Here is a 27,137-nt window from a genome sequence, read left to right on the forward strand (position 1 = left end):
AACCCTGTGGAGGCCCCTAGGCAGTCATAATCTTGGGGCCTCCCTTGCAAATTATCTCCTAATATGTTTGTTTTTTTTAATTCCTTGTTGCATGGCCCCTAAAAGGTGTGGGGCCTACAGGTCATTGCCTACTCTGGTAATCTATTGGTAATCCGGCCCTGACTGTTTATGGCTTGTGTGGTGTAGTGGATGTTCAAAGAGTTTAAGTATTTAGTTGAACGGTTTCTTATAGTCTGAATTCATGTGCAGATATTGCTCATAGGCCATTTTAAGCAGCAGATTGGATAATAATTTAGGATTCGCAAATTTGAATGTGAGCAGTAGAAGAGATCATTAATAGATTATCAGATTGAAAAAGCCTTATGCTTATCAGATATGTGAAATAAGGTTTGACTGCCATAGTCAATTTGTGCTGTTTTCGTTTGACCTGTGCTGGGGTGGGTGAGTATGTTTCCTGAAGGTGTTATAGCTAATCCAAGAGCGGAGGAACATCTGTAAGCAGATCCACTTGCCAGCTCAGAGCGGCAGCAGCAGAGTCTTACAGACCATGAGGCGTGGGTGAGAAACGCTCCTAGAACGACAGCACTCACCACAAGCACAGTAGAGATTAGCCTGCTTATCTCAAATCTCTTGATGTCTCATGTGTTAAAACTTAGTTCTCACTTTAAGTCATCATGCTCTGGGATGTTTTCATAGGTATACTAGGGAAGCCTACCTTGAGCTTGTGGAAAACATTCGAAAGATAATACCAGGTGTCCTATCATTACCAAACATTCAGTATGTAATTATAAAATTATTGTAGCTATAATAGGTCTTGTGTGAATAAATATCTATGTATAATTTCTTTTTACAGGGGTCAGTCTGAGCAGTGACTTCATCACAGGCTTCTGTGGGGAAACAGAGGAGGACCACCAGCAGTCGGTCTCTTTGATCAGGGAAGTGGGCTATAATGTAGCCTTCCTGTTTGCCTACAGCATGAGGAAGGTGAGATCCTATTTTGTCATTGTGTTTAACACTATCAAAAAACAGACATTCTCCCTGGTTCATGTGATGGTTCTATCAAGAAATTCACCATTGTCTATTATCATTTGGAGAATTGAAAGGGTCTTGTGGCTGCCAGTTGGGCTTTACCTTCTGACATGAAGATGTGTGTACCACACCCACAGAAAACTCAGGCATACCACCGTCTCGGGGACGATATCCCAGCTGAGGTGAAGAAGCTGTCGCCTGGAGGAGCTTATCTTTACATTCCGAGAAGATGCGGCTAAGGTCAACACCAGTTTCATCGACAGCAAACAGCTTGTCCTAGTGGAGGGAGTGAGTACTGCAGTGGGTTGAAGCCATGCTGTGTTACAACTGTGTTTGGAGCACTTCTGCTGTTAATAATTTGGGATTGCTGCATCTGTGTGTCTTGGTCATCATGTTTTGCATATCGATTTAACTAGATTTCTGCAAGAAAATAAATAGTTGCAGTAAATTCTCCTCCCTTATCTTATTTAGACCTGCTGGATCAACATCATGAGGTCTGTCTGACAACGATGATGAACAATGGCATTGTCTATCAGCTCAGCCCTAGCACCTTTTGGCATTTCATTTTGGTTTTGGCTTTGTTCTTTTCTGGAGGGCAAATAGAGTTTATGTGTTTATGTATTTAGGGCATTGTTTGGTCTATTTTAGTCTATTTGAGTTGTATGGTCACTTTCCCGTTTGTGGTGTTAGTTTGCGATTGCCGCATGGGTTTCTGTGGCCCTTTCATTTGAAACCCTTCCCTGGTTAGGCATAGCATTGTGTCTGTTTTGGATGCTTTGAGTTTTTTGTTATTTTTGAAGTGTTGAGAGCAGTTCACATCTTTGGTACCGGGAAATCCCAATGACTGGTTTCCCTGTGCTTGTGGTCTTTAGTGTATTACCTGCCATCAATAACTGTTTGAAGATTGGGGTCTTAGTTAATTTTGATTCTTGTTAGTGTCCTTCTTTTGAGGACATGCCTGGCGAATGCACAGAAAACTACCACAAGGTGTTTGCCACTTGTGTGTTAATATGCGCTACCAGTCATGCTGAGATTGGATCTACCGATATACACACTGATAACAGAATTTTATGACCATCTACATAACAGTGGGAATAACCACCCTTGGTTTGGATAACACTAGTGAGACGTTGTGGCATGGTATCTGGAGGCAATGTAAGAGCAGGAGAGAATTTCTGTCTGCTACAGTGCTTAGTCAAGCCTTTTATATTGTACATATGTTATCTGCTGTTTTTGCTTGACTGAGTCTGTTTTCTGCAGGAAAGTAAGAAGTCATCTCAAGATCTTTGTGGTCGGAATGATGGGAATGTGAAGGTTATTTTTCCAAGAAAGGATTTGCTTTCTTATCCCACGGATACCAACCCTGTCACTGTTAAAGCTGGAGACTATGTACTGGTGAAGGTGAGCTCTTACTTCAGTTTGCTACTCCTACATGTATATCTGTCTGTGTTGAGACTAAAACAGGAGCATGTTTTTACACACACACACACACACACACACACACACACACACACACACACAGAGATATATATGAGCTGTATGTGTGGAATATTTATTCTGGTAAGCCTGGTCTGTGATATGTAATATACATGGCTGTGAAATATACTGTACAGTTATGGCTACATTTCCATGATTATTGGTGACTACTCTCTCCTTTAGAGATTACCTCAGCCAGCTCTCAGAGTCTGCAAGGCCACGCCTTCAGCCACGCCTCCCTGAGTGATGGACACCCCAGACGCCTATTGATGCACAGGCAGCTGCATATTAGCCTGTAGGTTCCACCTTCTTAGTATCAGGACTGGGTGGGAGTGTGTGTCACAGACCTATAGGTCTTCCCAGCTCCAGCTCTTGGAAGCCAGTATGCTCAGTGAGGAGTGTTCACTGCCTCAGTCACCCTGTCTCCTCATTATCAAGCTCCTTATGAGGTGATTCAGGCATGGTGAGGCAGAAAACCCCTGAAAATATGCAGGGAAGTTTCCTCAGAACTTGAGCTCAGTGTTCCTGAAGTGCAGTTTGAAATGAAATAAGGCTTTTCATTTTTTCATTCATTCATTTATTCAGAATCATGTCTGACTCATGTATGACTCAGTGTTAAAGGAAAGTTTTAACACAGATTTTGTCTGGGTACACACTTTGCAAACTTCAAACTGCATGATTAGCAGACAGTATTGTAGCTATTCAAGTTTATAATCAATAATGTAAGGTAAGTGTGTGTTAACTCTGGGTGGGTCAGGGTGTATTCTCCCCTAAACATACTTCTGACATAATGATTTGTTTAAACACTACAATTCTCTATATCCTAATAATTACTGCCACATTTTAATAACCTGCAATACACTGTAAATACAGCATTTGTAAGCTTTAAATTTACAAACATGAACAATCATACTATATCAAATACATGATACTCATACCTGTGACATAGTGTTTTGAACAGACATTTGCTGCCACACCTGCTATTTTAGCAGGCTAAATAATCTGCCTTCTGAAATGCTAATATGCTTAATTTCATGCAAGTGCTAGTGTTCCTATTTGCTTGCTGATGTGCATGGAAGCGCCATATTATTATTATTATTATTACTATTATTATTATTATTATTATTATTATTATTGAGTCACACTGCTATCAAGTTAGCTGGTTGCTCTTAGCTAGTAGTGTGAACAGGACAGGGGACTTGGGGAAGATCCAAAGGGTGAGGTTTGTGTGTGTACATTCACAAGTACTGGTGCACAGCCACTGACATACATAAACACTGCTATCTGGATCTGGAATTTTTAACATTAATGTACAGACTATTCTTTCTCCTTAAAAAATTCATTATGGTAATAATTATGGCAGTGTATGTTCCCCTGCAAACAAATGCTAGGCTGCAGGCTGCACGATGCTGCAATCAACCAGCTGATGGCAAATCCAGACAGTGTTGTTATTGTGGCAAGAGACTTATTGTAAATGCATTGCCATTAATTGAGAGTCATTTTAAAAGATATTTACTCTCCCACTGCGCATACTCCCGTTTTCATAAATTGGCAAATATACATGTTGCTGCTTGTCACACAAACTTTTGTTGTACACAAGTAATAATGAGAAAAGGACTCATCATATGTTTTATGATATAGCTAAAGCTATGCATTTATCGAGAGGATTTAACACATTACAGAACACATCTAATTAATCCTTTCCATGATTGACCCAAGGGCAGATAGCAATTATTTAAGTATTACTATGTTTTAATTTAATAATAAAAATGACCATATGAACCTTTTTGCTTTATATTTGTTTATATTCAGCTGCCTTTATAATGACAATTATTTATGACAATGACAATTTACAATACATTATCAGTGAGTGGTATAATTAAAGTAAAATCATTGTTAAATAAGTCTCATTCTTGTCTCAGATTCAAACACTACAAAATCTTGGTCTTTGCTTGAATGATTTTTTAATGGTCCTGACTACAACACTATCCTTTGATAAGCTTGGAAGTTGTACACTACTGTGAGAGGAAGTTACATTCAGCTAGGAAAGAACCAACAATCAAATAATATACACAGATTAAGATGGTCATTAAAGATCCCAAACTAAGATTAATGCACTAATTAATAAACTACAACTTGTTTGCAGGAGTTCATCAGTGTTTTATCATTGGCATAGGTAAAGGGGTTTTCAGGCACAAGTTAAAAAAGGCACAAGTTGTCAAAGCATAAGAATAATGACCATAATGATCATAAGAAAGCCTTTCTGAGCCAAAGATCTGAATTAACAGGGAATAACAGGAGCACTTGCAAAACTGTGCCTAAGTGTATCCAGAAAGCACTGTTGGGCTTTTGTAGGAAAAAAAGGTTACACAAAGGTTACACTGATAAAACAGTTTAATCTGAACGAAGAATCAAGACCCAGGAGCTGTAAAAGAATAAGTTAATCTCTGCATTGCTCTCTATATAGGGGGAGTTTTACAACATTGGAGTGCACAAGAAACCCGCTTTTGCCCCGACACCATTTTCACTGCCACCTGATGAAAGCAACATGCAGTATATGGGCATCTCTGCCTTCACTGCCAACTCAGCAGGCTTTGTGTAGAAAAATGCAGGAGCACTCACACTCAGAATCACAGATGACATGGTGAGTTTAAACCACTCCTTGCCATCACTGAGGGAAAGGTGTGCATGTGGTTACCTTACAAGACCAGGCTGTTTAGTTAGAAGACTGATAAAGAAGACTGATAACTTTATACTGTTCTCCCAGTGCACATTAATAATCCCTTAATAGTGTAATAAATGAATGGACAAATAAATGATCAACAGTCCCTGAAAATGAAACAAACGTTTATCCTTCCAGATTCCCAGAGCCTCTCCATATCGTCTGAACACGAAGACATTTGAAGCCTTAATTCCGCAGGTATAAGAGATCACTTTCTGTATTCATCACACAAGCATGCAGAAACTGCTGATTTTATATTCTCACATAGGTTTCCTAACACAGTAGACTTTGAATCTTAAAGGAATAATAAGGTTTAAAGAGTAACAAATAATATGATCTCATTAGCAACACAACCATATTTAGATGAAGAATTTCCGAAAAGAACAACATTTCACATGATGATGCTTGGATGAAATGTGTTGAAAACACTGAGTTCTTTTGCTTTTGGTGCTAAAGGCACTTGCAAGTACACCTTACACAGATTGATGGTGGTAGTATAGTTGGCATTCAGTTAAATCAATTAAACTTTGGACAGGGGTAGATTTGTCCTTCATACTGTTATTCAGCACAGGTAATAGCCATTTTGGGACTTTGTATCACTTTTGGGAGGCTGCCGTGTTCTCCTTAAAGTACCCAGGTTGAAGAGTGCTGGGCCCAGGAGTATTATCACCTGCTCCTGCATTTCTGCCAATGAAATAGTGAGACGGATCCACATCCTGCCTGCTTATTGGGGACGTACTGTTCTAGCAGCTCTTCCTCATCTGTCCATGCTCATACCATGGGTTGCTGTACTGTTTCCATGCTTATGTGGTACTCTTTCCGCAGGATGCTATGGAACTTTTGGTGCTCCCTGCTCCTCTCTGGAATTTGTAGCTTGACCTTCCTGGTGATTTTTTTGCAGTCCACGTCACTTTGCCAGGAGCTTCCTTTTGCTGATTAGCAGAAGCAGGAATACCTCCTGTCCTGCCAGGCTTTTGCAGTCATATTAGGCACATTGACTGCTCCGCTCTTACCTGCTTTCTATATCTTATGTTTGGGCTACTTGTGGAAGTGACATGAAAGCAGTGTTATGTTTATGTTAGTGTGGAGTTTGATATCTTGTGGAATTTCCACCACGCTGTTAGTATCATGGCCACCCACAAATTGTTGATCATGAATGTTCTTTAATTGATTTGACTGATAAATGGTAAGTCTGACTTTTAGATCATATAGAACACCACAGACAACTGTTTGGCACATCACTGTTAAACCTCCTGATTGCAACCCGGGGCATCGTGAACTGTACAACATGACCCTCAGACAATGATCTCTGAGTGAATGTGATAAACATAATCATCTTCATATCATCACTTTCTCTACAAGTTCAGTGGAAGAGACGTCAGTGAAAGGGAGTTTTAATACCCTATCCATTTTTAACTTTAATAAAAACACAGACGGAAAAATTCCAAAAAGTGAGACAGAAAGGAAACTAGACTTTAAAATGGTGCTGCCCTCTTGACTTACAACTGTAGATTATTGAAATTATTACAAATGTCTGACTTCCAAAAGGGATTGTGTCAGTGTTTCACTACTCAGTATTGCATTTGTTAGACAGTATAAACAAGCAGACTATGGTTAAAAAAAACACAGAAATAAAGCAAACACCAATATAATCTTGAACCACCTAGTGCCAGGAAACATTAGATTACTGGAACAAAATCAGACAACTAGCAGAACAACTTTTTAACCAATGATGCAGATGCACTTTTAGTGGATTTATTTATCTGTATTTCAATCCACTAAAGTTTTTCATTTGATCTGACATTACATTTAAGACCGACGTCCTGTTACGTCTCACAGAAGATTCCACTGATCAAGCTGCTACTTACCCATCCTGGTCCTGGAGTACCTTTGCTCTGTACACTTTAGTGATGTCTTTGCTACCAACAAGCCTATTTTAATCCATCAGATAGTAACCAAACGCTCCTTTGCTGCAGAGCACAGAAATCATTCAAATTTGCAGTCAACAGATACATCTGGGCCAGATTTTGGATCAGTGGACTAGGCTGGAACTGCACATATACTGTATATGCAAAATTCAAAATACGGGGAGTGGTTGGTCTCTTTTGCAATCAAATCTGAATACTATGGAATTCGTTTCACATTTGTTTAATTTGACAGATTTTAAATGGATAATGGACATCACTAGACAAAAAGGAATAAACAACTATATGAAAAGGAACAAAACCAAAAACAAAGGAAGACTTTAACACACTTGTCCAAACAAGCACTAAATCTGACAAAAATAGATCAACCAATGACATAGCTGTGAAGGAACATATTAGCCATTGTTTTCTTGTCATCAACAGTAATTTTAACTGATTGTTAACATACTGTTCAAGTCTTCAACTGATTTGCTCCCAACATACGAATGGGTACAAATATGGTTCATTACCCAGCTGCACAAATTGCTTCTGACATACTGGGCAGCTACAGGGTTCTTCTCGCGTGTGGATTCTGACATACTGGGCAGCTATGGGCTTCTTCAGTTGTGTGGATTGTCTTCTGCTCCTCCATGTGGCCTGTTTCACCAAAGCCCTTCCTGCAGTATTTGCAGCACTATGGCAAGCGGACACCCTTGTGTGAGCGTTTAGGTGCTTCTCAAGAGTCTGGGCAAGTTTGAAACACCTGCCCCAAACATCACTGACATTATTTCTTGTAGGTGATTAGCCACGTGTCTCTCTAGCCACAAGTACTTTTTGATTTATTTGTTTTTTTTAAATAGGTAATTTTATATATAATGGCAACAAATGACATTTTGAGTTTTATGACAAAACGTGCAAACAAGCTGGCCTGAGAGGTGTGTAGGGGGATATGACTCAGTGCGTCTCTGGTGCTGCTTTTGATGAGTACAGTGTCATGAGTGTGTCTGTCCAGCGGTGCAAAGAGGGGATACAGCAAGGCATGGCATGGTGTTTATTCATTCGTTTGCATAGAAAATGACGCCTTTTCACATTGTGGAACTACAAATATGGCGGTCTTTTTTGTGCGGCGTAGTAATGACATATGTTGTGGAATTTTGAACAAACAGCAAGTCAGACGTGATTAAGAGAGTAATTTAATAAGAAAAAGAATAAAATAAATGTTTGGCTCTCCTCAGGTAGGGAGCCCCGAGTATACAAAACCGTGGCTAGTTATACTACTCCTGTGCTGTCTTTAACCAATCATCTTTTCTTAAGCAGCTCTTCTTTCCTTTGTTGCTGTGGCTATAAGCCAATCAGCTCTCAGCTTGGTTTTTTCCACAAACCAACCCAAACTGTCTCCAAACAGTGTGGGTTGTGTGTCAAGTTGACCTTGATGTTAACAGTTCCTGATACATGTTCAACTTAATCAGCAACAGGCGGATACAAATGTGCAAACAGCATTATTAATTTAAGAACAAAAGGATCAGTGTGATTTTATATGAATCACATAATACATAGTTTCGTATCATTTTCCATCACACGTAAAAACAGAGTCTCACCGTATTGTCGGGCAGGAGGATCTGGACTCATTTATTACTTAATATCTTCCCCCATCTAGCGGTCATTAGAGGTTAGTCTTGAATTGATTTCTGTCGTGCAATATTTTAGATATAAATGTTTACATTTTCTATTACAGAACACGGCAAAGTATAGTCAACCAGTTCTAACCTTTTGAGAAAAACTTTAACTTCAAAGTAGGTGAATCTATTTACTTAGATTGAACCAATCGGATCACAGTTTATTTACATAACATCAATGCTTTGAGTGCTTTAGATATAAGGACATCATGGCGATCTTTCTGCTCACACCTCAGTCAGTCTATAATTCTGTACTATGTGTTTCTATAGCTTCCAACTTTCACGAGTTTCTTGAATCTGTGGAGAAAAGTGCAGACTCAGGTACTTTCTAATTTGTGAACTTTTATACATTTTATGTAATTTATTTATCATCTATAATGTTTTATTACTTTTCATTTATAGATATAAGGACACAAAAACAGTTCATATACTCAATGAATTGTTACAAGATAATCTTTTCTAGAGAATGTTTACCATTTGTTAAAAGACTGATTTATTTCTAAAAGTTTATGCAGTGTGTTAATTTGTCACATGGAGGCAGAAGGGGTGAATCTGATATACCCCTCTTCCATCATCAACTATTCATCGAGTCCTCCAGTAGAGCTTGTACAACCAAAGAAACGCATACAGCGGTCACCGGCGGTTCTAAGTTACATCTAAAGAGGTCTAGGCCTATACACACTGTTCCACCTGAGGTAATAAAATGTTTTGGGGTAAAGGTATTTTCATGAGGCGATCTGTGATCTAATTATAATAGGCTTTGAAGCTCTCTGCAACAGGTGCAGAGTGGTGCAAGACTGTGTTTGAAAGCATAAAGAGGAATAATGTTTCTGGGGTATCTTAAGGCCTTTTTGGGTCTGTAAGTGCAGAGCAGAGGCTCTGATGCAGGTGGTTTCAAGGCCTCTGTGGAAGTCTACGGCAGATGACTCTGGACTGTTCCCGTGAGAAATAGCTTCCTAAGTATTGGGAAAGATCCCGGCTTTTAAAAGACGTGAAAGCCTCTTCGAGAGTTCTGTGGCTAAGCAAGGTTCATTATCTTACCATAAGAGCAGGGTGATACTGACCTGCAACATCATCTTGCAGGTGTTTGATGGTATGAGTTGAGATCATCTTTGTTAAAAACAAAAAAAACAACAACAAAAAAAAAAAACAGGAAAATCTTCCAATAGGATATACTGGGGTCAAGCTTCAATTTGTACAATGATAGATCTCAATTTGCATATATTGAATAATGTATGGTTGAACACAGTGGTGGAGATTTCAAACACCAGTATGTAGAGAAGGTGTGGCAATCACATAATCAGTTGTGAAAACTGGATAAAAATGTGTGTTCCTTGTGTGATTATTAGACATATTCTGGACTATGCCTCGTTTGTATGTAACGCTGAGCTCAAAATAAATAATGGACCTACTACTCTCTTCAATTAATTCTTGAGTCTGCATCTTTATTTTCTGTTTAAAGAGGACTTAATAAAATTACTGGAATGTGGGCAATATCTAGTAACACAGTGCCGAGTCTGCTAAACGTAGATCCCAGCCTTTTATATGGCCTCTTCCCTTTAATTCTACTGACTATAATTAATGTAAACCTTGTCGATTCTGGTGTTTGCTGTATAGAGGTAGCGAAAACTTTGCTAAAACAATGAAAAATATGCATCCTGTGAAAAGTTTATTGAACAATATAACATTGTTCCTTACCCAGAGCCATAACACGTCATTGATGGAAATCACACTGATGTGAGGGCGGTATGGGCCAACTCAACTGTATTTCCTGATTGTTTTATTCTGCAGGAGGATGTGGTCCAAATATTTAAAAAATCACAGGTTTGTTTAAGAGGACATAGTCGAACAGTTTGGGCTTACTGTTATTTTAATACTAGTGGTAACTATTAGTAAATACAACAATCTGACCATCCTCATACTGCATTGAGGGGTGATGGGGTGATGGTACCAGATGATGTTTAGGTATGTGGTTATGTTAATTTATTTTTGTTCCTTTATATTCACATATTTTGCAAGTGCGTATGTTATTGAGTTTAAAACCATCCATATATTAAGCAATTATAGAAAATACAGAAACTGCATGAGACTTCTCTTGACTTGCTAGAAGTTCAGACTGTAGCAAGCTTAGCATTAGTAAATGGAATAGGTGTCATTTTAAGGATTCATTTAAAGTATTCATGAGGTATTTCTCCTAACATCGATGTATCGACAGTACCAATAAAATAAATAGCATAACAAGAATTACAGGTGTATAATAGTGTAGTTACCCACAATGGTTGAAGTGTTTGAAAAGAGTTGTATAAAAGAATAGTTGGTTGGTTCGTGGCATAAAGTCATGAAACGGTGAAATGAGGTCATAAAAAGAGTGTTTACAGGGGAAAGTGCTTTAACATTGAATTAGACAAACTAATAACATAAAACAAGGGAGTTTAGAGATTCTGTGTCCTTTCGTAATGATTTGTGCATATGGCAGGCTGCTGCAAAGGATCCTGGGTAAGCTTCAGCAGACCTCAGTGTAAGATATATTAATAATATTAATCATAATAATACTATTCAGAGGTTACTTGACTAGTAATCAGAATGTTGCTAGTTCAAGCCCTACCACTGCCAAGTTACCACTGCTGGGTCCCTGAACAGCAATGAATCCTCAATTGTATTATTAATACAATCCAATACACATGCCTAATGCTCAGCTGTCAACTGCAAAAACTGACATTCTGAGCATTCGAACAGTAAGAGGAACAAAAAGAAAGGAGTCATCGACTGTACACGTGTCAATCATTTAGCCTTTTTACATGTTGTTTTAGTTTACTGTAATCAAGGCCTGAAACTGGAGTCTATGGACCAGGCAAAAATATTTCAATTTTTAATGCGTTTTTATTTTTTCAGTTTCAACGTTTCAATGAGACTCAGGAGACTCCAGCATAAGCAGAAGCTCCAAGTTGTCGATCTCCAGGAGCAAACCCGTCCCTGCAAGGTTGGGGTGCATGTTCTGGATCACGGGAAACAGACCATCGATCACCCAACATCTGCTTCTGCTCCTGCGGAGGTTCCAGATCCAGCACGGAGGCAGTGAGAGGTTCCTGGCCCAGAGATTGGTCTGCAGCGGGCCTGATGGTACTCGGCATGTATTGGAAATGCTGTGGCTGAATGCTGTGCGTAGCCCAGCGGGTGCTGGGGTGGAGCTGTGCCAGTTGCCTGCTCGGGTAGCAGGTAGCCCAGTTCTGAGACTGTGGAATGGCCATCATGAAGTAGCCGGAGGGCGGGGCGGGCTGGTAGGGGTTGAGCACTGGGTTGCGCACGGCACTCACGCTGGCCATGCGCTGCATGTACTGGTGGGTGAGGTGGGCCTGCCGCTCCTCCTTGCGCTGCGCCAGGGCCACGTACAGCGGCTTGGTGCCTACGATGCACCCGTTCATCTCCTTCATTGCCTCGGTGGCCTCCTCCGGCGAGGAGAAACACACAAAGCCGAACCCTTTGGAGCGGCCGCCCTCCGTCATCACCTTGGCACTCGTGATTGTCCCGAATAGAGAGAACTCTTTACGCAGACGCTCGTCGTCCAGACTGTCGTCTAGGTTTTTAACGTACAGGTTCACTCCCTGGTAGCGAGTCGTGCCGTCCTGCTTCATCTGCTCAAACTTGCGTTTGAGCTCTGTCTGCCTCTCGCCTTTCTTCTGGGCACGAGCCACATACAGCTGCTTCCCATTCAACTTCTTCCCGTTCATCTCATCCACAGCCCTTTTGGCATCCTCGTGCCTCTCGAAGCTCACAAAGCCAAAGCCCTTGGACTTGCCGCTCTCGTCTGTCATGACGCGACGGCTCAGCGTTGGGCCGAACTTGCTGAAGATCTCATTTAGCTTGTTGTCGTCCATGTCCTCCCAAGTATGAGATATTATTTCCATCAGGCTCAGGACCATCTCTTTAGGATAAGGTCAAGAGAAATCTCTTGGAATGTGGTGTTAACAGGTTCCAACTGGTGTGGGTGTTTTATATTACTTTGCATATATTGACAAATGTATGGTTTGGATGCAATGGACGTGAAGACAAACGCAAATATGTAAAGGAATGTGGGGTGAATACATAACCACTACTGAAAAATGTATGAAAATGTGGGTTCTCTGATTTTTAGACATTCTCCAGAGGGTGCCTCAATAATGCGTGTTAATGTTAACCTACAATAAAGTACGTGCACAGTTATGCTCTTTAACCAATTCTGAAGTCTGCATTTTTATTTAATATTTGAATTGAACTTTAAAACTAGCCGACTGGGCACCTAGGAACCACATACTGTTGCTATGTGCAGAGATGTGGGCTTGCAGCCCATTGTTGGGCAGAGTCCATCGCACTGCTCCAATAGACCTGCTCTGACTGCTACTTTCCCACGTCGGCAGTCGAAGTCGTTTCTCCTTCACAATGCTTTTCACCTGGTTGGCCAGTTTCACCGTCTCAGTAGACAAGCTAAAAGAAACTGTTGGCAGCCTCTCGTTGCTCCTGTAATATGACCGTCGCCAGACCAGAGAGTGGAACTGGATGGCAGTGTGGCACTTGCAGCTGCAGTTTGTTTGCTTCAAGATTTAATACGTGTAAGTGACCTTTGCTTCTCGTCCTGTCTTTACTGGTTTGTTAATAAGGTCATTTGAAATTGTGTTGTACATAAAGGAATATTACAGAATTATTCTCTATTTTAAGCTACACTGTGGGGTTTTGTTTTTTTGATCTTTACATTTATATTAATGCAACCCAATACACTTATCTAATGATCAGCTATGACCTGTAAGAACTGACAATCTGAACATTCAAACTTTAAGAGGAATAAAAACAAAAAAATGATCAGCTGTTCATGTCAAAATCTGTAATATGTAATAGAAATAACTGTAATATGTTCAATATAACTGTAATATGTTCAATTACCACCATGTAACATATAACTGTAAATATGCCAATTGCAAGATGGGACTGTACATTCTGTACATACATATATAAATATCCATATATACATTGTACATATAAACATAATATATATATATATATATATATATATATATATATATTGTACATGCACTATTAATATATTTTTGTATATATATAGAATATATTTCTCTATGCACCCCTGTTTTTCTTTTTCCTCAGATTGGACAGAGCACTCAACCATTTCACTGTGAGTTATACTGTGTATGACTATGTATGCGACAAATAAACCAAACTTGAAATGATTTTACCTTTTTCTGTCGTTTTCATTTTAAGCTTAGAATAACCAAGGCCTGGACTTTGTAAGGTGGTTTTGAATCCAGGTGAGCTAGGTGAGGACACCAATAGCTTACTGGGTAAGCAGCCACACTCTAACAATGGTGGGCTCGTGTGCAGAACAGTTAGAGCTTGGATCAAGCAAAACAAGAGGAAAAAACGAAACACCTCGGTGAGCGTGGAAAAGGGGAGAACAAAGAACGCCACGGAAAGAAATGGCAACCCCGATGCACTGGGGAAAACTCGAACTAAAAGCTCCCAAACAAAACCAGAAAACGGGGAGAAACTTGAATGGCTAAGGGAAGCCTCAGGAGAGAGACAGACTCGAGAGGGGAAAACTGGAGAAGGGAGGGGACGTGTAAAAACACTGACACCCTCGCAGAACAGAAAAGAGGCATAGCACAAGGGCTCACAGACCTCAATACCCAGAGTTACCGGCTAGGAGCTTGGCTCAAAACTTTATCAAAAACCCAGCACTGAATGATTGGGTCACTGGGCTTATATAAGGTCTAGCCCAGCTGTTGGGTATTGATCCTGATCAGTGGCGTGGTTGACTCGACGCCTCCCTCTGGTCGAGGGGGCCTCGGCCTGGTGCCAACCCTTACAGGCTTGATGTCTACAGACATGGCAAAAATATTTCAATGTTCAATGCATTTCAGTTTCAATGTTTATTTTTTTCAGTTAAAATGTTAATTTTTTTTACTGCTTATTCTTCCATTAGACAGCCAGAAGCGCAGCACTGGTTAAAGTTTTTGAGCGGCTTCCTGCGCGCACTGGTCCTGGAGCACAGCGACTGCCTCATCCACCTTAGGGTGCAGAGACTCAGGAGACTCCAGCATATGCAGTAGCTCCGAGTTGTCCAGTTCCAGGAACAGACCCGTGATCTTCCCTGCAAGGGTGGGCTGCATGTTCTGGATCAGGGGAAACAGACGCTCACCCAGTATCTGCTTCTGCTCCTGTGGAGGTGCAGCAGCCAGCATGGAGGCACTGAGAGGTTCCTGACCCTGCACATGGACCGCAGCCAGCTGCACGGGCACCTGGAGCTCTGCCCCCAGGTGCTGCTGTGGGTTGAGAAACATAAATGTTTTATAATTGATTTGACTGATAAATGGTAAGTTCGACATTTATATCTAAGGGCTGTGTGCCCAGGTGTTGCTGTGGGCTGTGAACGCCTGAGGTGGTTTTGTACTGTGGTACTGCTCTCACCAGCGACGCCTTGTTGGCAGCTTCCGCGCTGGCCATCCCTGTCCCCGGAGCCTCAGATGCCATGGTCTGATAGGCCATCGTGCGTGGGACCTGGCAGGCGGTGGTTGGTCGGATGGCGCTGAAGGCCTGCGGGCAGGATGCGGCTGGACCGATGGCACTCGGCATATCCTGGACTTGCTGTGGGTGGACGCACTGCATGGCCCAGCAAGGGCTGGGGAGGAGTTGTGCCAGCTGGCTGCTTGCGCAGTAGGCAGGCCAGTTCTGAGCTTGTGGAATGGCTTCCATGTTGTAGCCGGAGGGCGGGGCAGGCTGGTAGGGGTTGAGCACGAGGTTGGGCAAGGCACTCACGCTGGCCGTGCGCTTCATGTACTTGTTGGAGAGGTGGGCCTGCCGCTCCTCCTTGCGCTGCGCCAGAGCCACGTACAGCGGCTTGGTGCCTACAACGCGCCCATTCATCTCCGTCATGGCCGTGGCGGCCTCCTCCGGCGAGGAGAAACACACGAAGCCGAACCCTTTGGAGCGGCCGCCCTCCATCATCACCTTGGCACTTGTGATGGTCCCGAACGGAGAGAACTCCTTACGTAGACGCGCGTCGTCCAGACCGTCGTCTAGGTTCTTGACGTACAGGTTGTCTCCCTGGTAGAGAGTCATACCGTCCTGCTTCATCTGCTCAAACTTTCGTTTCAGCCCTGTCTGCCTCTCGCCTTTCTTCTGGGCATAACCCACATACACCTTCTTCCCATTCAGCTCCTTCCCATTTATCTCATCCACAGCCCTCTGGGCATCCTCGTGCCTCTCGAAGTTCACAAAGCCAAAGCCCTTGGACTTGCCGCTCTCGTCGGTCATGACGCGAGTGCTCAGCGTTTGGCCAAACTTGCTGAAGATCTCCTTCAGCTTGTCGTCGTCCATGTCCTCTCCAAAGTTCTTGACGTACACATTGGTGAACTTTTTGGCCCTGGCCCCCATCTCAGCCTCTCACTCCTTGCGAGACTTGAAGTGGCCAATGAACACTTTGCGGTCATTGAGCAACATGCCATTAAGTCTCTCAATTGCTCTCTCCGCAGCCTCACGGGTCTCAAAGTGCACAAAGCCGTAGCCCTTAGAGCCATTCTCGTCACACACCACCTTGCTGGAAAGGATGTTCCCAAAGGCAGAGAATGTGTCGTAAAGAGCTTTGCTGTCAATAGACTTGTCAAGGTTCTTGATGAAGATGTTGCCAACTCCACTCTTCCTCAGAGAGGGGTCTCTCTTGGACCACATAATTCGCACAGGTCTGCCTTTGATGATGTTAAAGTTCATAGTGTCCAAAGCACGCTCAGCATCTGCCTGCTGCTGAAAGTTCACGTATGCGTATCCAAGTGAGCGGAGGGTCATCGCGTCCCTGCAAATCCGTACGGAGACTATTGCGCCAGCAGGACTGAATTTCTCGTATAGCATTTCCTCGGTAATATCTGAAGGTCTCCGACGTACAACGAGGCCATCGGATAACTTGGAGCACATGGATTCATCTTCGTGAGCCAAATGATCTAACTACACGAATTATAAAACAGTTTTTCAAAATGAACCAGCATTCAACAGTGCCAAAATGTTTAATGGAAGAATTTAGCTTCATAATGGAGATCAACCACAACTTGCTTTTTATGTAACAGTGGACGTTATTTTAAAAAACAATTAACCGAACGCGTTAATAGCGTGAATGCGAGGCTTGGGTCTGTTTTAGTCTATTAACTATACTAGGCTTTAACAACGCCTAACATTTAAATATATTAGCTAGTTAAAGCATTTTTCGAAAATCGTCCATATGCTGGTCACACTGGATCATTAAATAAATACTAATAGTTTTATAAACGCAGCAACCTTCATTTTCATTAGCCTAATGCTAGGCAACATAAATCGCATTAACGTTAGTTATTGAATGTATCAAAAGTAAACATTTAGAAGGCCTAAAAAATCTAATATGTAAATCATAACTAAATATTTTATTTAAAGTACGTGCGAAATATTGAAAATTTATAAATTTGTTTTTGCTTTACCCCCCCGCCCCCGACCATCGGAGGACTTTTATATATATATAAACTTATCGGAGGAACTTTATATATATATATATATATATATATATATATATATATATATATATATATATATATATATATATATATGTATATATATATATATATATATATATATCTTATAGCTAGATAATAAAAGGCTACCACATTAACTTTTCAAATGCAAGCCTTCTTTTACAGTAAAAAAAAAAAGATTCAAATATTTTTCTAATTATGCATACTATCCCTTCTATTAGAACAAATTAGAGCTGCATCTAAAGATAATTTTCATTTTTTATTCTGTTGATTTTTAATGCAAATTAAATCATTACTGGCTATTTCACACAGCACTAGTAGTATGTGTTAAGTGCTAAGATACCTCTTTACTCTGTGCACTTCACTGTTTCCTTCCCTTTATAGGCTTATAGACTACCACACCGCTGTGGAACTCACAATAACTAACGCGCCTTTTATCGGTGCGACTTCCTCTTTAAATTTTACACAATCAATATTCTTATGTGTTTCCCTACTTTGGCACAGGTGTCTGTTCTTGAATGGTGAGTATTGTGTGAGTAATGGTGAGTATTTTGAATTGTGTGTTTTTGCTCTGCATTTTGTTCATCAGGATGTGCATTTCTTAAACATGCCGTTGAATATTTGCATATAAACATGTCTAGCATGCATATAACTGGCAGTTCATAACGGACTAGACAATGACATTGTATTGTTGTTTTAGCTTTATGCTCTTTAACATTAGAATATAGATGAAACGGTAAATACGAGATCAAGTCTAGAATGTCAGTCTTAATTGGAGTGTATATAGAACTCTCGCTATACTGGGTAAACCATACAGTCATCAGTCCATTTGTTTAAATTGTTCTTTGATGTGAAGCTCATATTATTTTTCTCCCACTTAGGCAGAACTTGACTGTGAAAATGTCTGTTGGAAGAATACAACAGGGGAACTCTCAGTTGTACTTCACATCACTGACACTCTGTAGACTTTAACTAATGTACAGTTGTGTAGATTTACAGTTGTGTACAATTAGAGCAAGTGACCTAAGCAACATGTATTGCATACTCAGTTTGCTTTAACCAACCTATCACTTCATTATGGTCAGAATATTTGCTATAGATACATGTAATGCTTCAGCAGTGCTACTAGTTCTAATACACTCAAACTAGTGCACCAGAGTGGGTGATGTTAATGGTACTGTTAGAAGCAAACCTATATGACTGGGGTTGGGCTTTTTTCAGAAAATAAAAAGCAGAAAACGTAAAACCCGATGTAAAACTAGGGGACTACTATATACATGTAGACTTTGCAAACAAGGTCATTGGGTTGTGTCTATATTTTAAATAAGGTAATAAACAAAGTATATTTAATGAACTATGACTCGTTCCTAAATAAATAAGATCTGAAAAACAATTACATTAAAAATTAACTTTAATACAACTTCCAACACCAAAAAAAAAATAATTTACAAAACAGAGATTTACAATTTACAAAACAATTACAAAACAGGGAAAAATATATACAAAATTACAGTCCAGGGTCCACAGCACTTCAGACCGAGAAACCCATCTCTGCAGCCAGATCCAGAATGCCAGGAATCCCCTCCAGCAGGCCTAGAATTTGGTCGGAGAAGAACACTTCTCCTTCTTTATTAACAACTGCATCACACACCAGTGGCTCCTCACCGAAAAGGTTCTCGCGTGGCCTTTTGCTTGGAGGTTGGCCCTCATCAGCATATGCCTCCGACTCTGAGCTGGAGTGAGAGAATGATCCGTCATCTCCAGAGAAGGCCTTCCTCTTTCTCTTCCGCAGCTGCGGTGGTGGAGTCGGCGGCTTTTGCTTGGCTATGTTCTGCAGGTGGTTCTGGTGGCAGGCCATATGCCATTGCTGCAGGCTGGACAGGTGAGAATAGTACGTCTGCCTGTACCACTCCCAGTAGACCTGCTGCCAGTAGAGCTCCTGGTTGGTATAATATGCTCCAATGTTTCCAGGCAGCCGAGGGGACTCGCTGGTATGGAGACCGTCATTCTGCATACAGAAGGGCATCGGCGTCGAGTGCCAGTGGCTTGCACCTGCTGTGGACACATATGGCATGAAACTGAAGACTGCTTGCTTCCATTACTGTACACCAGGGATGATAATGATCTGTTTATGATTTCCCCAGCTACATAGAGTACTAAAAATCTAGAGTATCTTACGTATGGATGGACTGGCAGTCAGCACATGTGGAGAAGGCTGATGGCTGTGTACCTCCACCAGGCCTTAAAAACATCAATTTAATTAGCTTTTTCTTTTTTCCCCTCTTTATCATACATAGCAAATTGGTAAGGAGCACACCTGTGGGATGCTGAAAGATCTTTATGGGCGGTGCCTCTACAGCACCACTAACATGGCCGACCACATGCGAGGGTGCCACAGCGATTCCGCAAGGGAAGGGTGCCGGCCCATAGGAGTCCACACACATCACTGTCTCGTGGGGGGCGCGGGAGACGACACAAAACAATTAATTCGAGTCAAATATGGTTGATTTAAACAGTAAACAAATGAAACAATGAAATGTTAAAAATGAATGAAAGGAGCAAATTTACATTATAAGGAAGACAAAATATTAAAGTTGAACTAAAATGACAGAAACGGATGTACACTGTTTCAAATACATTCTGCAATCTATGAAAATAGACAGTTATGGATGAAGAACCCACCCGCAGGCTGGAGGTAGACTGGATTCATCTGCCTTGGAAGCTGCCCATTAGCATGGGCTCGGGCAAAGTGCCTCTGCCTCTCCTGGCCATGGCCTGAATGAAAACCGCAAAACGGGTGCCCAGAGGAAGCATAAATGTGTCCTGTGTTCATAGTTAATATGAAAAATTGACAGCTTCTTAAAAGTAAATTGCAGAGCAAAATCAAGGTTTGACCAGATCTGTGCTTTTCAAGACTCAAACTGAGCTCCAAACATTCGAAACCAAACATTCCGCAGTTGCTTAGTACACACGTGATGTCACCATTTCTTCATTTTTGAACAAAAACACTACATTAAACAGGCTGCTTCAATAACCTCCATCAGCTTGCTCCATAGAGACTGGTTTGGTTGGAGTCATTCTTCTTTGTTTAGTTTGTCTAGATTGAAATAATACAAATGTCATTAACTCTGGATGTTTTTTGCAGTATTTTTGACTATACACTCAGGATTCTAGACACTATGTCTTCTCAATAAAAACACAAGACAGATAGTATGTGAATGCAGTGCAGATCATGGAGGCCTTATTCTGAGCCATCCATCCTGCCATCACCAATAGCATGTGTGAATGTGAAAAGGGAAACACCCACTCTCTTATACATCTTTATGAAACTCTTCTTGTATACTCACGCCCCTTTTTAAGTCAGTTATTGCAGTTTCTGTGGACAAGTAAGACATCCTCCCTTTGCATCACAGTAAAGCCCACAGTAAATCCAACTCATCCTTTGGCCTGTTGTCACTTCATTCGGCTGCACCCAAAGGCTGGATACATCCGCATGTGTTACTGCTATTAAGGGCTTACTTAAAGACAATTTTAATAATACCTGTAAATGTTTTACTTCTGTTCAAGTCACGTAGCTTCTGTTTGTTAACTCTTGTTATATAACGCTTCTTGTTTTTGGATTTTGTTATTTCTTTCTCATTTTTCTTCCTCTCCCCCTTCTCTACAAGTGTCTTCAGGTAGTTACAAATAAGAATTAGTTCTTACTTTCCAATTTTAAGATCCTTTCGAATCTATTTGTACACCTCCACCTTACCACCTGTGACGAATGCCTGAGTGCCGAAGGGCCTGGAGCAGGACGCACAGACTCCCGTGACTGTGAAATTCATTTATTAACACGCAACGTAACTGTGGCACTCACATATAACAGTAACGGATAACATGACTTCTACAGTTAACACGGACAAGTCACACGTAACCGAAGACAATATACATAGACAGAACAGCTAAACAAACATTAACAAGGGCTACATGAACGTGGACATTGACATTAAGCACAGGCGCTAACAAACAATGACCAACAGTGAGGGGAGCACCGACAGGGGTTTAAATAGCCCAACGAACACTGACGCTAAACCCTGTACAGGTGCGTGCCCTCACGGGGGTGTGGCCACAAACAAAAGTAAACACCCCTGCACGCGGCAGGCCGGACCACGTGACTTGTGGGGGGCAGCGTCCCGTGATAACACTAGTTATCTAAAGTTTTACATATAGCACAAAGACCCTTCAGGATGTAAATTAATGTAGACACTTGGGAAAAGGCACTCATTTACATCCAGGCTTTTCTTTCCATCATTTAGGCTCCAATTGGTAACATGAAGCATACGGGGAAAAAAGCTAACAAAAATGCCTTTTATTTTGGGGTTATCCAACGTGGATGTGGATGCTGGGGATGCAAAATCAGTAATTCAATACATTTCCTGATTCACCAGGGTCTTGTAAAACAAAACGCAAATAATACATCCAAAATGTAAAAACGTACACAAAACCTTTCCAGCACTACACTGGACTTCAAAGTCTTATAGAGGAAACAGTTCATAAATGCTTTAAACACGTCCACAGCAGTGCGCCCGTTAGCCAGCACAATTGCAAACACTATGCATGCAATGTGCTGTTAGCACCTCCTACGATGTGGACGAGGGGTTGGATTTTAGGAGGCAAAAATAGAACACAGCAAACCTATAAAAAAACAACAACCTCAAAGTATTTACAAATCTGTGCCAATATGTAATGTCCCTAAGCGCACTTCTGATCATGCATCTATGCAGAGTGGAACACTGCAAAATCTGCACATGAACATTGTTCTCATCTTGCAGTGCAAACATGTCCTCCTCCCATGTGAGGCTTTATGTCGCACGTCAGTGGTATGCACTGATGGCTTCATACCGCTCCTCAGCCACAGAAGGAGGAAACACGTGGCTACGCAAGTGATCCTTCCTCCACAGGTCCCCAATAGCCGAAGGCTTCGCCAGTCCAAGATAGATCTTTATGCTGAGATGAAGAAGCATTTCATCAGCATTTCATCCATCCATGGCCTCTTCATGTCATCCCCTTTTCTCCGAGCTGCAAATCGGTTGGTATTGCTGCATAGGGTTTGGATCACCTCTTGAATGAAGAACAGCTGGAAGATGTTAGAAGGGCTGTAGACTGTCTGAAAATCCATGTGAACTCCTGGGATAAAAATTCAATGGGGCAGGCTGCTCATCTTCCTCCCAGGTGTCGCACCATCTGTCCTCCTGTGCAGTAGCTGGTGGTGACGCTGTGCTCTTTCCCCCGGAGCTGATCTTGTCTTCCTTGCTCTGGCATGCGGTTGTTGCCCAGCTAAGGTGTGGAAGGTGTTGCCGGGTGTCGGAGGTGACGGTATGGACACTCCTTTCTTTGCTTGGGGTTGGCTCGTGCTTCTGCTGCCTTTGTGACTAGCCAGTCTTCCAGCAGACCATAGATTGCGGGACGGTAGAAGTTGATTGTTGCTCTGGGAGTGGGTTAGAAAAGGTGTGAAACATTCCATGTGGGGTAGGCTAGGATTGATCTGCTTCACTGCAAGACAAAGACAGCATAACATAGCCAAATGAGTACAATATGTACCATGAAAATAAACACAAACATCAAATTGTCATGAGAAATAAGGCTAAATTATTATATGTAGTAGTTACACTTACATTACTATTTATTGCATATTACTTACAACTATAGTACACTGGCTAAATCATATTGGCGTAACAGGCTACAATATTATGCTACGCACCATAATTACTTGCTAAACGATATTAGATTCAGTGCCAATAGGCTAAAAGATTATGTTGGGGTAAATATATAGTATGCATTCTCTCAAGCCAACCCAACAATCTCGCAAAAGTGAATGATATACTTACGGCATATCGAGCACGGCGTCGATTCCATGGACAAACGCGACTTCGCCCTCTGAGTCCATGCTTGCAGCCATGGAAGCGTCATCACTCTCACTTTCCTCATCACTAAATCTAAACGAAGTTCTCATCAACTTCAGCCAGTGTAAGTCGTTTCCATTCCATGGTTGTGATAAAGATATCCACTAAAACGTTTTATCAAAAGCAAAAACAAAATCACGAAGTAAACTGCCCAAAAACCGAGCAACTGAAGTGCACTCTGCAATAGCAACAGGTAAACAGCACGCGCGCAACAGGGCTCGTTAATGTGTTCCGCGTGGCCCGCCCCGTCTCTGTAGTGACCATTCATGGCAAATGAGCTGTCGAGATTTTCGTCTGCCTGAATGCTATTTGTTGAAAATGGTGTCAAACATTTTGGATTCGATGGCCCATTACTGTAAGCTTTTTTTTCTTCCTTTCCCCATTTTCTACAAGTGTCTTCTGGTACTTACATTTATATTTATGCCATTTACTTGCAAATAAGAATTAGTTCTTAATGTACAAATTATGCAAGGAGTACATTCAAAAATTGCATAGTACAGGACATGTGGTTCGTTTTTTTCTGAAGATAAAAAGCAGAAAGAGTAAAACCCGATGTAAAACTAGGGGACTGCAATATACGTGTAGACTTTGCAAACAAGGTCATTGGGTTGCGTGTATATTTTAAATAAGGTAATAAACAAAGTATATTTAATGAACTATGACTAAATAAATAAGATCTGAAAAACAATTACATTAAAAATAAACTTTAATACAACTTCCAACACCAAAAAAAAAAATTTACAAAACAGAGATTTACAATTTACAAAACAATTACAAAACAGGGGAAAATATATACAAAATTACAGTCCAGGGTCCACAGCACTTCAGACCGAGAAGCCCATCTCTGCAGCGAGATCCAGAATGCCAAGAATCCCCTCCAGCAGGCCTAGGATTTGGTCGGAGAAGAACACTTCTCCTTCTTTATTAACAACTGCATCACACACCAGTGGCTTCTCAACAAAAAGGTTCTCGAGTGGCCTTTTGCTGGGAGGTTGGCCCTCATCAGCATGTGCCTCCGACTCTGAGCTGGAGTGAGAGAATGATCCCTCATCTCCAGAGAAGGCCTTCCTCTTTCTCTTCCACAGCTACGGTGGTGGAGTCGTCCTCTTTTGCTTGGCCATGTTCTGCATGTGGTTCTGGTGGCAGGCCATATGCCATTGCTGCAGGCTGGAGAGGTGAGAGTAGTAGGTCTGCATGTACCACTCCCAGTAGACCTGCTGCCAGTAGAGCTCCTGGTTGGTATAATATGCTCCAATGTTGCCAGGCAGCTGAGGAGACTCGCTGGTATGGAGACCGGCATTCCGCATACAGAAGGGCATCGGCGTAGAGTGCCAGTGGCTTGCACCTGCTCTGGACACATATGGCATGAAACTGAAGACTGCTTGCTTCCATTACTGTACACCAGGGATGATAATGACTTGTTTATGATTTTCCCAGCTACAAAGAGTACTAAAAATCTAGAGTATCTTACGTATGGATGGATTGGCAGTCAGCACATGTGGAGAAGGCTGATGGCTGTGTACCTCCACCAGGCCTTAAAAACATCCATTTAATTAGCTTTTTCTTTTTTCCCCTTTTTATCATACATAGCAAATTGGTAAGGAGCACACCTGTGGGATGCTGGAAGATCTTTATGGGCGGTGCCTCTACAGCACCACTAACATGGCCGACCACATGCGAGGGTGCCACAGCGATTCCGCAAGGGAAGGGTGCCGGCCCATAGGAGTCCACACACATCACTGTTTCGTGGGGGGCGCGGGAGACGACACAAAACAATTAAATCAAGTCAAATATGGTTGATTTAAACAGTAAACAAATGAAACAATGAAATGTTAAAAATGAATGAAAAGAGCAAATTTACATTATAAGGAAGACAAAATATTAAAGTTGAACTTAAATGCCAGAAACGGATGTACATTGTTTCAAATACATTCTGCAATCTATGAAAATAGACAGTTATGGATGAAGAACCCACCCGCAGGCTGGAGGTAGACTGGATTCATCTGCCTTGGAAGCTGCCCATTAGCATGGGCTCGGGCAAAGTGCCTCTGCCTCTCCTTTGCCATCAGAGCTACAGAGTTTTAAGAGGAGAAGAAGAGCATTCATAATATGCAAACTTTATATACTACATGCTTTAACACTACACTGCCAAAGGAGTTAGCTGACAGATGTTTCATCATTCCCCATTCGATAGTTCACTGAAAGAGTTCACTGTTAGAAAGCTCTTAACATGTCATGTCAGTTACGATGCCCTGGATTGGGGAGGATGAACAAACCAAACCATGTGGGCCTTTGTGTCGCTTGAGAAGACTCGCACACAGATACCATATGAAAGCTTGAGACTTATTTTTTGTGTCCTGAATCCTTCCTGAAGTAGCTAAGAAGCTTTGCTTCTATCCTGAATCGCTCAGTTAGTAGAGCATCAGACTTTTAATCTGAGGTCCCTGTTCAAGTGAAAATATTGTTACTTTGCCACTAACATGTGCTTGAGAAGTTTCTTGAAATACCTCTAGATCAACCTAAGTCAAGGGACAGGACCCTGTTGCCTTGAGCCTTGCCAATTAAACTGACATGTCACATCTGTTTCCCCCAGCTGTGATTCTGTGCATTGGCTGTTATCCCAGGTTAGGCTAGCTAGTTCTCCTGGCAAGGATGAAAACTCAAAATCCTTCCTACTTTAAAAAATCAACACTTCTGAGCCTATTCTTTTTGAGTTCATTACTGAGATCATTCTCATAGCAAGTTCATTACACTTTGTGCACTTATTGTAGTGCGGTGAGCAGTTTCTCTATTAGAGTAGACTTGTTCAAGTCACAGAATCCATTTACACTTGAATGAAAGTTGAACATTAACACTTGTGCACGTGTGCCGGCTATTAGCTAATGCATAAGGGAAGTCATTTCGGAACAAACCTGTGAGGCAATTGTCTTTCAGGCAAAGTGTCTGTATTCAGGCAAGGACATGTGCATGTTCAAGTCCTTGCCCTGTACTTCATTCTCTGCAGTTTACTGAGAAAGACCTGACAGCAGTTGAATACCTTTGGTTGTTGTCTGCTACCTCGTCTCTGTCTCTCTCTGTGTTCGTATGATAGGCACCACTGCATGCCATGCACCAGGCCGCCTTTCTTGTGGGGCTGTCTCTCACGACAGCTATGGAGTGCATAATTGAAGACAAGGTAAAAGGATTCCCTTAGGATTTGCATACATTTGGTTTTTGTCTGGTACATCGCCTCTGTCTCTCTTTGTGTTAAATGGAGCCTGCTCAGATGATGGTGTTGACAGCTTCTAGGTTTTTCACTAGATCCAAAGCAGTGTCAAACCTGTTTTTACATTTAAATGTTTTAACCTGGTTTTGTTCACAAAATAAGAACAATACACATTATAAATGTTAGGTAGCTACATATTTATACTTCTTGTACAAACTAAGAAAATAATAGAACACTAATTTAGTTGTTTGACATATTGACACCTGAGCAAGACATGAGTGAGGGATAAAAAGGCAGGATATTAGTCACACAAAGTACTGCCAAAAAGGTTTAAAAACACAGATGTGGGGAAGCCCATGAAGCCCACTATATAGCTTTGCTGTTACTGTAAAAAGGCCAGTTGAAATATAACCACAGACAGTTATGGACTGTAATTAATATGAAACTACATGATGATATTGGAGCTATATAACTTACTTCTTTAATATAGTATTCTCTAAAATAATGTAAATACATTGAATATATGAATAAAAGTGTAGTAAAATCATCCAGTGTTGTACTATATTATTTTCAAAGCAGGACCTTAGGTACTTATAGCCAAGGACCTGTGTCAAATCAATTTGCCCTATTACGATTGAACGTT

The sequence above is a fragment of the Electrophorus electricus genome, unplaced genomic scaffold (genome assembly GCF_041902795.1).
Source record: "Electrophorus electricus isolate QZ-2024a unplaced genomic scaffold, ASM4190279v1 Scaffold29, whole genome shotgun sequence".
NCBI classification, from domain to species: domain Eukaryota; kingdom Metazoa; phylum Chordata; class Actinopteri; order Gymnotiformes; family Gymnotidae; genus Electrophorus; species Electrophorus electricus.